Source organism: Triturus cristatus, chromosome 4_2 (assembly GCF_964204655.1).
Source record: "Triturus cristatus chromosome 4_2, aTriCri1.1, whole genome shotgun sequence".
NCBI classification, from domain to species: domain Eukaryota; kingdom Metazoa; phylum Chordata; class Amphibia; order Caudata; family Salamandridae; genus Triturus; species Triturus cristatus.
In genome coordinates this window covers 45,224,161-45,234,087 of record NC_140586.1, presented here as the reverse complement: position 1 = coordinate 45,234,087, position 9,927 = coordinate 45,224,161, and the positions used below count along the sequence as shown (strand labels likewise).

The following is a 9,927-nucleotide window of genomic DNA, read 5'->3' as shown; positions in this document are numbered from 1 at the left end:
GAGGGGCGGAATGATATTAACATACAGGAGGGATGGAGAAGCATGCATAGGTGCAGGAGAGAGCGATACATGAAATGTGCAAGGGGAGAGAACGGAGAAATATGGATACAAAAAGTACAGGGTGGAGGAAGGTCAGAGGGAGAGGGTAGAAACAGGAGGGTGTAACATTGATACATAGATAAGAGGGGAGACAGGAGTTAAGTGACAGGGTGAGAAGGGGAGGAAAGAGGGTACCTAGAACATAAATAAGAGAGATTAGAACATATAATGGAGAGAAAGGTTGAAATGGTAATATATACAGACTAGTGCGGGGAGCTGGGGCCAGAGAAACGGGGAGTAAGGGAGAAGGGAGACCGACCATATAATATATATTTATATAGAAGAGAAAGAGGGGGCAGACAGGGAAATATATAAGGGAGGCAGTGTCAGCCAAGAAGATATAAAATATATTCGTGAGAGTATGGAGAAATAATGTCTTAAGGAAAGAGAAAAAACGGGGGTAATTATTCATATGTACAGTAAAAAGTCACTGGGAAGACATATAAGGGGGGGGGGTATTATATAGGAGACAAGATACAAGAGACTAAGAGATACGAAATATGTACAGGAGAGGGAGACGCGAAGAGGCAGAAAGAATGTAAAATATATACAGAATATAGCAAAAAGACAGAAAATCCTTGAACAGGGAGCAGAGGGTCGAGACAGAGGAAGGGGAAATATAAACAGGAGTGCAAAGTGCGGGGGAGAAAAGGTGGAGAGACACGGAGACACGTTGATGTGAGATGCAGGGAAAGAGTGAGAGAAAAGGAGAAAGAAAAGGTGAAGCGAGAGGGGGCCGCAAACAGGGCAGCAGGAGGAGAGGCGAGAGGTGGGGGTTAAATATTAATACAGAACGAAAGGGGAGACATTAATCCCGGCAGTGGAGGGAGAGCCCGGCCCTCACCGGGAGGAGGCGGAGGCCGAGCCTGCGGAGGGAGGAGAAGGAGGAGGGCCGGATCCGGCCGCAGGAGGAGAGGAGGGAACAGCAGAGGCCGGAGCAGGAGCCCGGGCCGGGCCCAGGCACCATTCAGCCCCCCCGGGGACCGCACAGGTGGGTGCCAGCAGCCCTGAAGGGTGCGCGAGGGGCGCGCGGGTGAGAGGGGCCGCGGGGAGGCAGGACGCGCCAGGCACCTCTGGCTCCCACGGCCCCGGGCAGGACAGGTCGCTGCTGCGGGGGAGGGGAGCTGCGAGAGGCCCGGGGACAGAGATGGGGGTCTGTGGGAGAGGGGACTCTACGTGCTAGGGAGAGAGGGGGCTGCTGGGGGCAGCGAGAGACAAGCCCTGGGGATCGGGACGTTCGCTGGTGGCACTGGAAGTCGGAGTCTGGGGGTGGCAAGAGAGGGGGCTCTGCGGAGTCCGGGGAGATAGGGTTATCTGAGAGCCAGAGAGATCAGGGCCTGGGCAGTTGGGAAACGAATGCGGGGGAGGGGGAAACAGCAGGGGTTGGGAGGCACTAGTCATGGGGGTGGGTGGCAGTTCCATGGAGGGGGGGGGGGTGTCACCGCGAAAAGGGGACTCCGGGATAGAGCCGTGGGCATTTGGAGCCAGTAAAGAGCCAACTCTTCAGGGAGATGCTGGAATCTGGGGAGCCGAAGAGGGAGTGCTGGAAAGAGTGTGTCAGGAGGGGGTGAGAAACTGGGGATAGGGGGGGGGGGGATATAGCGGAGAGGTGAATGGCTGAGGAGAAAGCTGAAAATTGAGGAAAGTGGTAGGGATTTTGGGTGGGATCCTGGAGGTGGGCTTGGGACCGGCAAGAATGAATGGCATGTTGACAGTGGGATCTAGGGAGCAAGGAGAGAACCTCCTGAGGCCTGGAGATGGGTGAAGGATCAGAGGGGAGGGAGAGAGGGGGTATCTTTGCATGTGGATTAAGGGGTGAGATAAGGATCCTGGACGCTGAACTGTGAGTGGTGGCATGGTGAGAGGGACATGGACATTCGAGAGGGGAAATGGTGAAAGAGGGAGCCAGACTCTGGGAATGGGAATCAATCTGGGAAACCTGGAAAGTGGAGGAGAGAGGATGAGACTTGGAGAAAAGGGACATTTGAGGTCCAGTTCGAGAGTTAATCTGTCGAGCAAAGGGATGAAACCTGGGGTGTAAAGTGGAAATAAGACTAAAATAGAGGGAATACTGAGGCTGTAAATCCAGCTCCTACCCACTTAACTTATTCCTAGCTAATTTCCTCCACGGTCACTTTCCCCGTCCAGAGGATCTTTTCTTTTTGTTCTGTTAGGAGGGCAGGCTGAGGTTTCTTAGTTTAGCGTAGGAAAAGCGCGGGCACTTAAACTCAGTCATGCCTTCCAAGTTTGTGGGTGATTCTTTGTTTCTCGTCCGTCTGATTTTTATTGGCACCCCACCTTTGGGCTTTCCTTTTTATGTTTCGTCCAACAGACTACCTTTAGCTGGGTTTTCAAAAGACCTCTTATGACCATGCTAAAACTTACAAAGGGCTGGAGTCTGCCCATTAGTTGGCTTTATTGTCACTCTCACCTGCTCGCTTCTTATTTGATGCCTTGCTTTCCTCTTCTTGTTTGTCCCTCCCCTCGAGCATAGCATCCTTTAGTTCGGATGACTCATAGTTTTCCACTGATCACATTCAGAGAACTACTTTTTTCGATATCTTCCATTACTTCATGAAACTGCAGGTGTAGCTATTTCCCTCTTGTGTTGCACCCCCCGCTTACACTCACCCAGACGGGCTCTGTGTTGCTTCCTCATCGCTCCTCTCAAATGTGTCAATTGCTTTTTTAAATTGCAGCTTTTAGGCTAATCCATAGTTCCGCCTTACCTGACTCGGAAAACTGTTGGCCAGTGTAGTTCTTTACTGTCACCTGTGTGACCACCTGGTTACCTAGGGTTGCGGGTGAGGTTGAAATTCCACAGTTTCAGGCCAGGCAGGCGTTGGGAATCAATGCCAACATAATAAATTGTTTCCCAACTACATGTGAAATACTTCCTCAAGTTACAAGAAGTCATGAATCTCTTTTTGTTATTGTCGGGAATTGGTTCCTCATTGACAGTATGTCTACATGTCAGTTGGACTACTAAATAACTTAAAAAAAACTAGAAGAGATACGATCAGTACTGTGCACCTGCTCCTTAGAAAAAAAAAATATGTCATAGTTAACCGCTAGTGTCACTCGAATGTAGCTGTTTTTCTCAGATCCTTTTTTTAAATTGCCAAGAGATAACTTTGGTCAAAGTTTGCATGGTCATTATAGGGCCAATGGTAATGAGGTAGTGCATGGCTGTCAGCAGTCGGGCTGTCCCCATTATCAGAATAGACTTTTCTGGCAGAGTGCAACGTGTTTGGCAGTTTTCGTAAACAATGGAAGTCAATTTCTTTATCGGACTTCTCGATCGATACATAGGCTTTAAACTAGCATTCAACTATCAAACAACCTTCTCTGTATTCTGCTCTGGATAGAATCAATTCACAAAGGTCTGCCATTTGCAAAATCTCAGAAGGTGCGTGATCAACCATGTAACATGAAGCAGGACCAAAAATTCAGCATGAAATGGGCCAAAACAATACTTTACCGAATTTAATGGGAGCTTGCACACTAACAAGCACATGCATCAAGAAAAGCTTTTGCGAGTCCTTAATTACGATTATTAAGAGCCGCAATTAAGGACTCTCAAAAGCCTATGCATGTAGGAATCGCTATTAAAATAGCGATTCCTAAACATTCCTTAATTGCGACTCGCAAATTGCAAGTCGCAATTAAGGAATGCCTTCCCATTCATTCCTATGGGCATACAGGCCCATAGGAATGAATGGGAGATTGCATGCACAATTTGCGAGTACCACTAGGTTCTCGCAAATTGCGCAGGCAATTTCAAGAGTGTCTAAAGGACACCCTGTTGCACCCCTGAAATTGCTCTGTGCACACATGTTGCGCACACACATGCCCCAAGGGCATGTGTGTGTGTAACATGAAACTTTGAAAAATGCACTTTAGTGCATTTTTCAAAGTTTTTGCAAATTGCCAACAAGTTCAACTTCATGGTAATTTGTGTCCCCTAGTAGCGAAATCGCTATTTTTAAGTGGTTCTTGCATTGCATTTAAGGAATAGCAAATTGTGATTCCTTAAATGCAATCGCAATTTGAGAAATCGCAATTAAATGCGAATTCTCAAATTGCGAGTGCCTTGAACCTTGATGTATCGCAAATGCCCTTTTTGCGGGCGCAAACGGCCGATTTTTACGAATCGCACCGTTTGCGCTAGCAAAAATGGTTGATGTATGTGCCTGTAAGTCTCTACAAACTTACTACTTACTTATGCCTACTGTACCTCCTGGGGTACAGGCCATCAACTAGGACTCTCCAGCCACCTGTGTCCTGGACTTTTCTTTCAATCTGACTCCAGGTTTAAGTCTCTTCAAACACATCTGCAAATTCCTGAAGAACAATTGCAAACTAACAAGCATTGGGGGTTCAGGTTTTCACGCTTCCCTACTTGATGCATGTCAAAATCATTGCTTCTGTAACACTTAACAGTGTAGTGCTGATCTCTCCCTGGCTACCTGTAGTAGGTCCTCTGTTTTACGCATCCCAAGTAGCAGAACTGCTCCAGTGCAACCAATCCATACTTTTTTATAAAGGATACATGAAACCTCTACTTTACCATGGCAACCAAAACCAGAGCAACTTGAAAAAAGGTGTATCACCATACTTAAGGAATGCAAGCGTGGCTTATTACATTAGCATGTTGTCTATTCCATAGTGTAGAACATTCCTGTTGTATGGGTGTGCCCAGAGGCGCAGCCAGAGCCAAATGTGTGGGGGGGGGGGGGGGTATAAGAAAAAATTTCAGGGGGGGGGGGCTAATTCTGCCAGCAATAGTGGAGATGCAGGGGCTCTAAGAAGCGGTGAAAAACAACAAAGCCTCATTAACTAGTAAATGGTATTTTAAAGACCTGTGAAGTACTCGGGTGCTGAAGTGTGTGTGCCTGGGAAGCTGTCTCACCCGGGCTGACACACACTGGGGGGGGGGGGGGCTGAAGCCCTTTCAGCCCTATGGGTGCTGCACGCCTGGGTGTGCCTTACAAATGGTGAATAACAACTAACTTGTTCTCGATAGAACAATTGTCACTATGTTAGCCCTATAAACAGGCGCTTCTATTACTCAGTTCAGTGGTGCTTATTTTATCGGTCTCTGGTGAATGAAAGAATGGGTCAGGCATGCTGTATTTTAAGCTATGACCAGCAGGTTATATAAACACAGATTTCTGTAGCATGTACATAAACCCAGTGGACTGCTCATATGTTAAATCTTGTCATGTTGTAGATATGCACAGCTGAAATTTTTGCCCTTCTTTTATTTTTTAAATTGGAAAAAAGAAAAATTGTGCTTTTTTCCTTGAACAGACATCATAGCAGCAGTTAAAACTAGAAGTCCACTGTCTCAGAATCCTCTTACAGAAGTTAAACCATCATAAAAGCGAACATGTACTTTTTCCGTCTTATCCCAAATTCTACCACTCGACCGAAAAGCACAACATCGTAGCTTTTTTTCACCGAAACACTCGTCCTGGTAAGACACCATGTTGAAAGCACTAAACAGTTTGCTGGCGTTCCTCTTCATAAACGAAAGAGGATCACCTTCAAAATGCTCACACTCGCAGACCTTACTGATACCATCACCCCCCCTTCCTCAAAGCAACCATTTAACTATGTCCCCAGATACCAGCATGATGTCTGTCTCTGGAGAAGCACTTACACCGCATATCAGCATAGTTCATGTCTCCCTCACGCAATGCGTTTTCCCAGATCCACAAGAAAACTAGGCAGACCTTCCCGCTACGGAAGAAAGCAAACTTTGCCGTTGCAACCAGCTAATCCCATCACACCGGTCTTCTTTTAAAGGACAATCAAGGATGTGGTCCCCATCCAACTGCAAGCTCAAGTCAATGCCATCTCCTTTCTACATGACTGTTGGGATTCACGCCACTCTGCAGCACCAAGACGGGAAATAGCCATGTGCTGTGTTGGACGTACTTCGCAATAGCCAATCCCACCTTAACAGTCGGAGCTTTCCTGTGAGTCAAACAGGAGTCCTCTGTGTGTATGATCGACTTAACTACTAGAGATTCTGTTATTCTTATCGGGTCTGGGCTTGCCATGTATTCCCCATGAATACATTCCCTGAACCTTCGAGGTACATTTTGTAGGTTGCGTGGATCTACTAACATTTCTGTGCATGTTTGTGTCATTTCTCTGGGCTGGCCAGGGATCCCCAAGTGTACGGAGACTGAAGCATCCAGGGCTCCTCTGTTCAAATTAGGTCCGAATCTGTCTGGGTTCTCGTCTATGTAACATACCCATAAATATGTTCCTCCCTTCTTTAGGTCTCGCCTGACCCAGCGCATGCGCTGGTCTGGCGAGACTTATTGAGAGGGCTCCAAAAAGTGCTTCCAGCCTAGAGCTACAGTGCATGTGCGCGGGGGCACGCCCGCGCCTCACTTTCGCGGTCGCTTTGATGTTTGATCGCGATCACTTTCACTTTCGTGGTCGCACGGCCGCTTGGCATAGCCAATAGGTCTCGCTTTTGGGACCTTATAAGTATTTAATTATGCAACTGTTGCATGGCTAAACACTTATAAGGTCCCAAAGGCGAGACCTATTGGCTATGCCAATGCTTGTTTTTTTATGGCAGCTTGCCCGCCAAGGTTTCCTAGTGCATATTATGGTCACTGAACTAGTCAGGGTTTCCTTGAGCACATCATGGTGGATCTGTCGGGGCATGCTTCTTTTTACCTTAACCACTTATCCCCTGCTTTGCTTGAACAGGATAATGTCATTGTGGCGCACACCACAAATGTCTGATATTCCTAGCTACATCCCACTTTGTTTAAAGCAACTTGATCTGCTGGGTATCTCTTTTGTGTTGTATCTGGATTTGTCGGGATTCATCTCACATTTCCTTTGGCATGTACGGCTACTGAATCTGGTGTTAAATGTTTCTTTTTGATGTAGGTGGCTATTTATTTGACCTAGTCACAGGTGCAGGAGAGCATTGTACATTAACAACAAAAGAATGGTTCAGGCTAGACCAGTGGTACTCAATTTACGGCCCGCAGGCCGCTTGTGGCTCTCTAGACCTTTGCATGCGGCCCCCTGGTGAATAGAAGCACAAGCTGCTGTTTACCTGCTGAGCACTAATATTCAGAAAAAATGTTGAATAAACAGCAAGCATTTATGTGCAGGTTAAATGAAGTTATGAAATAACTACGTTGGTGTCCTGCACCGCTTAACTTTAGTTGACCTGCAAATAAATGCTTGCCTGCTCATTTAGTAGTTTTTAAACTTTCTTTTAGACTTCCTTACACAATCTCTGACCCACCCCCCCGACCCCCTACCACCACCCTGCTGGCATCAGTGCAGCCCTCTGTCACACCACAGACCATACTGTGTGGGCCCTGGGCAAATGTTTGCGATTACCCATAGGCTAGACGGTATAGTTATGCTGTTGGTGATGAAAACAGATTCTGTGCACCTGTTTGCGGCATTCGGTGAATTCAGCTCACTCCTGCCAGGATGAGACCTGAAGCACTGGTAGACTCTACTGACACATAAGTCCTGCATAGAAACAATACAAGGCTCTCCTACACCTTACTCTCCTCGTAAGTTCAATACTCTATGTCGTGGTTTGCCCAGAGTAGCTCAACAAAACCCCTAGAGGAAATATTATGCTGTTTTTTCATTGTTGGGGTAAGAGAGTAGGCTTTTACAGTGTCCCTACACACTGAGTATATTCGTGTCACCTCACATACCTGTGCAAGCAAGGCGCACTGATCCTTTGTTATACTGACCGATTTTACTCTATCTGAATTCAGAGAATGGATTAGGGGAGGGTTATGGTGGGAGAGTTGGGAGAAACACGTGAGTGCCACCTCATCCCTGACATCTGTTTCTCCTATGACACATGATATTCTGTCAACATCATCCCTGAAGTCTTTCTCTTAGGGGACCTCAACTTTGGCAGATATCTGTTTCTCTTGGTCTTCCTCTCGTTCCCCTCTCGTTGTTGATTCTCACCACGCAACACCCACCTGCGTCCCCTAAGGCACTTACATACTGTTTCTGGACCAAAAGGTATGAAGACACTTTCTGTGGAACAGATAACTAGGCCTGGATGAAAATTTCGTTCCGTTCGCGGAAATTGCGATAATTTGACATTTTCGCGTTCCGCAGAGAGCGCGAAAATGTCAAAATTTCCGCTTTCCGCAGCTTGGAGATAATTTGTTTCTTGCTCGCGCTGTAAAATAATACATTCTCGCGCGCGATCGCCTTACCTGAATCCCTGCGTTCGCCACAAGTTTTCTTGATCCGGTCGCGTTCTCCATGAGATGTTGGATTGTTTTTAGCCATTTGCGCTGTCTCGCGACAGTTCGCGCCCGCAGTGACGTCATGCGTCGCGCGATCACGTCTTTCTTCTCGCGATCATGCACCGCGAGACAACTCAAAACAAGATGGCCGCGCCCGCGAGCAACCACATGGGTAAGTTGGCGACCGGCAACCATGCAGAAAATCTCGCGAACATGCAGGAAAAAAAATTCCGCATCTTCGCGATATTTCCGCTAGTTTGCGATGATTTTAAACATTTTCGCGATAATTTGCGAAAGTGGATTTCGCAAATTCCGCCCACCCCTACAGATAACCTGTTACATGAGCCGTAGAAAGGAAAGAACTTTGATCTAGAATGTATACAAAATGTGAAATGATTGAAAGGCAATATGTGTACAATGGGAGTGATTTGTGCAACGGTTAATTTTTGGGAAACCTTATTTTAGCAACTGACGTAATAGTTAGGTTTTTGAGAATATTACTTATTAGCAATCAGATTGTTGTTCTCCCTGTCACAGACAAAACTATTTGAGGTGCCGGGCCTCCTCGAGACAGAGAGTTCTGTAAAGGAAAAGTATTCCTTGCGTTTCTTTTCGTTGAATCCATCCCTCTTTACTCTAAATAGAACCCCCTTCCCTCATAATGATTCCTTAACAAGCATTATTGAGGGATATAGACATACAGGGTGGAAGGAAGGAACTATGACTATGAATGTGAGGACTAGGATCAGGGTAGTGAAGATACCCAATAAGTAATCTGGTCATTACCCCGTCACCTGTCTTCCCAGTAAATGTTTTTTTAGGATATATAAAAGCTCTTACTTTTCTGCCGTCACTCAATTAATCACAGATGCCATATTTAGAGCACAGAAAGAAATTCCTTAAGGCTAACTTTTGTAACTCAGTTATCTAATTCCTAAATTTCAGTACTTGAGAACCAAAGTTAACCCACTCGTCAGCCAGTTCTGTACAATAGTGCTTTCCAAAAGTATTAGAGTATGACCAGGTTGCAGCTCTACAAATCTCAATGACCATTAATCCATTTGCTTCTGTCCTTGAGGCTGCAACCCCCTCTGGTGGATCTACCTTCAATTTAACTAGGACTCTCCATTCCAGTGGCACACGATGGTGCAGTTAATGTCTGTCGCACAAACCTGCTATCGGTTGAAGAAGTAGGCTTCCTCACTTTATTCACAGGACAGTATGCAACAATAAGAATTAGAATTTTTGAAGTTGTTTGTTCTTTCTAGGTAGATCAATAATACCCTTCCCACATCCAATAAAAGAGGAAGCTGAGGATTCTCCGGAGACTGACAAACCGGTCACGACAATCTCTTGATCGAAATGGAATTACCACTATACTTCGGTTTGAAAGTGGGATCCATCTTTAAACAACTCTATCTGGAAGGAACCCAGTATAAGGATAGAAAGCGAGTTATGCTCCTATTTACCCCACCCTCCTGACTGATGTAATAGCCACTAGAAAAAATACTTTTGATGTTAACCAATGTATGCTTGACAACCCTAATGGTTCAAA

At 46.2% G+C, this 9,927-nt stretch overlaps 1 protein-coding gene across 1 annotated transcript in view; it reads left to right on the top strand.

The window, feature by feature from the left end:
* Positions 1-730: 730 nt before the first annotated feature.
* The window catches only part of ADCY6 (adenylate cyclase 6), a 400,482-nt gene continuing 391,285 nt past the window's right edge, over positions 731-9,927 (top strand). Inside the window, exon 1 of the mRNA XM_085600393.1 lies at positions 731-1,090. The gene's annotated coding sequence lies outside the window, so the exon portion shown is untranslated. The remainder of the gene's footprint in view (positions 1,091-9,927) is intronic.